We start from the raw sequence: 4,838 nt of genomic DNA on the forward strand, positions 1-4,838 counted from the left end.
GAACTATGGTTCACTTTAATTTTGTAGAGAGTTTGCACAAACTCATGAGAATGCTCGACACTTGTCTGATGCTTAATGGAATCAACAATTTATTGAATGGTTTAAAGATAGGGTATTTAATACATAAATATCAAATTTTATATTCTAATATCTTAATACTCATTCTAAAGTATTTAATTTATCTTATTGATAGGTCACACAATTGCATAAAAGAGATTATAGTCGTGTCATGGAAGATCTACTCACATTTTCACGCGGTCCCATAAAATATTCGACGCTTTCTAATGGTTACGTCGTTAATGGATATAGATTTCATGTAGAAGCTTATGATAAGAAAATGAGGACTCAAAATTCTGGTGGTGTTCTATTGGGTGAGAATGATTAAGATAGTTAGAACATTGATTACAATGGAGTTCTAATAAATGTAATTGAGTTGCAATTTTTCATTTATAGAAGAGTTGTTTTATTTCGATGTAATTGTTTTGTTGTGTATGATGAAGTAAAAGGGGTTAAAAAGGATGAGTATGATTTCGTGAGTGTTAATGCGGATAGATTTTTGAAAATAAATGAGCCATTTGTTTTAGAGGATAAAGCATGTCAAGTGCTTTATGCTACTGATAATTCCAACAAAGGATGGAAAGTAGTGAGGAAGACCCAACCTCGTGATGCCTATGAGATTGTGGATCAAATGAGTGATAATATTGTAGAAATAGAAAGTCCTTCACAAATGAAAAGAAAAACAACTAATGAGGTGAAGTATTTCTTAAGAATTAATATATGCATTGTTAAACATTATGATGGAATAATTTCCTTTATTACTACATTGTTACATATTTTTCAGGTTCTAATTCAAAATTTTGACTTTTTTTGCAGGTTCAAGATGAAATCACTCAAGATCGAAAAGGAGGTTAGTTCTAATATGAAGAGTACTATAAGATATACATTTATCGCGCTTCGTGCTATAGGAAAGGGACGGGGACGAGGGCTTAAATCATTGAGTGAGAAAGCGGATATTCCATCTAAGAGTTTATTTCCTCAATCAAGTGATCTAGTTAAGAAGTACATCACATAAATTTAAACAAGTAAGATATTTTGTATTCTTTTACTTCAGTTTATGACAAAAATCTTTAATTATGTTGAAGAGAAATATCTTTTTCCTGCTTTCTGCATTTTATCTTTAAAAAGGAGGTGTGGAATGTCAATCCCTAAGTGTTTTTTTAAATGCGAAACTTATTGTTTACTGGTCATTTCGAACAATAGATTGAAACTTTAAATAAATTCTTGAGTGCTTTGTTTTATGGACAACTTTACTGGAAATCTGAAACAAATGTCACCATTGTATTAATCATTCCATTTGAGTATTAACTGTCGAATCCCAAACTCTTGTGAAATAAAACAATATTCACCAATGTCTTATGATGTAGAATTACCTTAAGAAACTATATACATTTTTAGTCCTTCTCATGTCTTCTGATTGATTCATCCACTTATAAAATAGCACAGTTTAAGGCATCTATAGTCCTTCTACTATCATGTAATATAATCTTTGATTAGTCTGTTTTATGCAGAATATATTGTTTATTGGTAATATGATTTGTCTTTCTTTTTCAGGTTCTATCGAGAAGGGACTAGAGCAAGGACTTAAAAAGTCTACCATGTTCTCTAGTCAAGGAATACAAATGATAGATAAGAACTCAATGTTCTTGAGAAAGAGAAAATGCAAATTAATACTTCATTTCCTCCATCTTCTATTGAAGTTGAGAAATACACCCAAATAGTCGAAGCAAATAAGATTTTTTCAAACATATGTTTTTGGGCAAATCTATTGTTTTCAATTCTTTTCATAAACTCTTGTGTTACGCTAGCGGGCCCAACTACTATAGGAAATGATCTAAAGTAAAAATCTTGATCATTGAGCTCATCTATAGGAGTTTCAAAAGATAAAGTAGGATCTTTCAACAAGAGTGTTGTTCGTGCTAATAATATATGGAAACTCTTTCTAAAAACACAAAATTAGGTTCTACGTTCTCCTCTAGTCAAGAAATTCAAAAAGTGAAAAAAATTGTTCTTCAGAAAGAGGGTGAGCAAACCAATGTTTCATTGCCTCTATCTAGTGATCAATTTATGAAACACTCTCAAACCACTGAATACGGTATGCTATCTTTATTAATTCATATGTTATTAAATCCTACACTCGAATCTGATTGTAATAGTTTTCTTAATCAAATTATGCAACTGTAGGTTCATCTAATTCTACCAAGGTAAGAGAAATTCAAGGAAGCAACAAGTGCAAAGAAGTTGCTTCACTTGAAATTTGACGAAAGCTAAAAGTAACCTTATACAATAATCAATCATTTGGAACAAATAAAAATCCTTTTTCAAGGCATTTGGGGAAAGTTGTTCGTGATCGTAATATTTGTCCCTTGGGAGTATCATCATGGCATGATATTAAGCAAGAAAAGTTTAATCACATGTGGTCAGCCGTTGAGGTAACCAATATTCACCTGATTCAAATTCTTTAGTGTTACTGATACATTGTCTGTTCTGTTCATATAGTCAATGTTCCTGATATTAGAAGTCTATCTACAACGGCTAGCATCTATAATCAATTGTAACAGATAGATTATCTATAATCAAGACCTTAGAGTGTGTTATGACTTGAAAACAAATTTTTGAGAAACAGAGATATGGCCGGTAGATAATAACTCATTTTTCAATTGTTGTATCATAAATTTGAGACTGTTGATATGAATGACCATCGTGATCATATCTTGGCATGAATGAATGAGCTATGGAACAAATGGAGAGGATATTTGCATGCAAAATATGTGAAGGACAAGCTAATTCATTCAACAGTCTCTTAAATATGCTCCAAGGGGAGTAGACAAAAAGTATGGGTATAGTTAGTAAAGCAATATTTTGCTTCTGAAAGTTTTCAGTTATGCTTACTGAATTAATAGTCTACTTTGCTACTATTTTCTGCAGTTTGATTTCCCTCTTTAGCACCTTACATATATGAAAACAAACCCAAGTATAGAACACGTCTCGCTACACATTTCCTAATATCCTAGATGCACCAACTAGCTAACCTATGCCTAATTTATTTTTATTAATCTGAAACTGGTCATGCCACGTTTATCTATTTTGTAAGATCCAAAAGATTCTGTAGGAAGACTTTAGATGTCTTGGTGTACACAATTTTGTCAAAATGTATGGCTTATTTGGAGAGTATATCCGCAACTTAATTAGCTTTTCTGTGTGTCCTGTTATTTCTATTTATCCTCCTAAAATGCAACTCGCTACTTCTTTCATTTATAAGCAACATCCAGGTTCATAATATTAGTGGTTTGTATTTCCTTAGGGAAAGATAGTTTTATAAGTATTTTCACTAAAAGCTTATTTTGAATAAATACAGGCAAGAACCAACATAAATGCAACAAACCGAGCTAAGTTTAAGATGCTTCTTCATATCAGTAGCAAGCCTATTAGAGAGATTATCTATCAATAGGTAATATAATAACATTATTAACCTAAATAGATTATTTATGAGGTATGTTTTGACATATTTTACTTAGATGTAAAGGGCGGAAAAGATGACAAATCCACCAGATATGACGACTATTTTCTTTGAGACTCGTAAGAAAGAAAACAAGCTTGTTGAACCTGAAGCAATTGAAAAACATGTGTGTTTGGTAAATTGAATATATTAGTCACTTGAAATTGATGTGTTATGATAGAAAATGTTCAATAACATAGTTTGTTGGCTCAACTCGAAGAAATGGTTCAAGCATATCCATCCCTACCTACTATAGAAATTATTGAAAAATATATTGGACCTCAAAAGCGCAGCCATGTATTTGGATTTGGGGGTGGAGTAAAGGTAAAAGACTTGAAAGGTGGAACTTCATCAAAGGTAGAATAGTTGTCTGTGCTACATTCAATTCGAGAGGATTTCAAATCCTTGATTAAAGAAAACAAATTTCTGAACGAGGAAAATACATCTTTGAATAATCGCTTGTCTACCATAGAAAATGAGATGAAAGAAAAAATGAAAATGAAACAATTCTTCGCTTCTCAGCAATCACAAGTCCCACCGATAACATCATCTCTTTCAACTGAATGACCACATCCTTTTCAACTGACCAAGTAAGTAATATGATACCGAACTTTTAATTCATTTTGTTGAGATGTCGCATCATAATGATTGTGTGATTAATATCAATTTACTAGTCTTTCAATGTTGCTTCCAACCTCTCTGTTTCATTGTTTTATGCACTGCTACAACATTTCTTGACACTATGTACATTCCACACTTCTATATTAGTGTACTGTTGTTATTGCTGAAAAAGTGCTTGTTTTTTTTCTCCTTTTGGCTAGAATCACATAAAAACACTTGTAGACCTCACCAACTACTATGATTGTGAAACCGTTTTAATCATTTCTCAAGGATTACTCAAAAAATAGAGCAGTCACCATAGCAATAGCAGTCGCAACCTAGCATAGGTTATTGGAAATATGAAAATATTGTCGGAACTTATCTACCGAGTTCTCTCGCTATACTATCTGGTTACACCATGTCTTATGGTCGACAATGTACCATCTTCTAGTGGTTGTGTTTGTACCCAGTGATTCATATTGGCAGAATCCAGTAGGCTGAAAAATGTTAATGCCACACTAGAGAAATGTGGCAGATTGTGTACTTATATAGCTTTCCTCCTTCTCCTTCTCTTATTTGATAAGTTCTTATCCTCAGGTTAGGTGATTGCGATTTGTCTATATTTAACACTATCCTTCATGCACAAGGTTTGAGCTTAGAACAACAATTTACTTCCCACCAT

At 32.4% G+C, this 4,838-nt stretch overlaps 1 pseudogene; it reads left to right on the forward strand.

Annotated features, from left to right (window-relative positions):
* Nucleotides 1-229: 229 nt before the first annotated feature.
* Nucleotides 230-4,123, forward strand: LOC107022158 (annotated as a pseudogene).
* Nucleotides 4,124-4,838: the final 715 nt, after the last annotated feature.

Source organism: Solanum pennellii, chromosome 6, assembly GCF_001406875.1.
Source record: "Solanum pennellii chromosome 6, SPENNV200".
NCBI classification, from domain to species: domain Eukaryota; kingdom Viridiplantae; phylum Streptophyta; class Magnoliopsida; order Solanales; family Solanaceae; genus Solanum; species Solanum pennellii.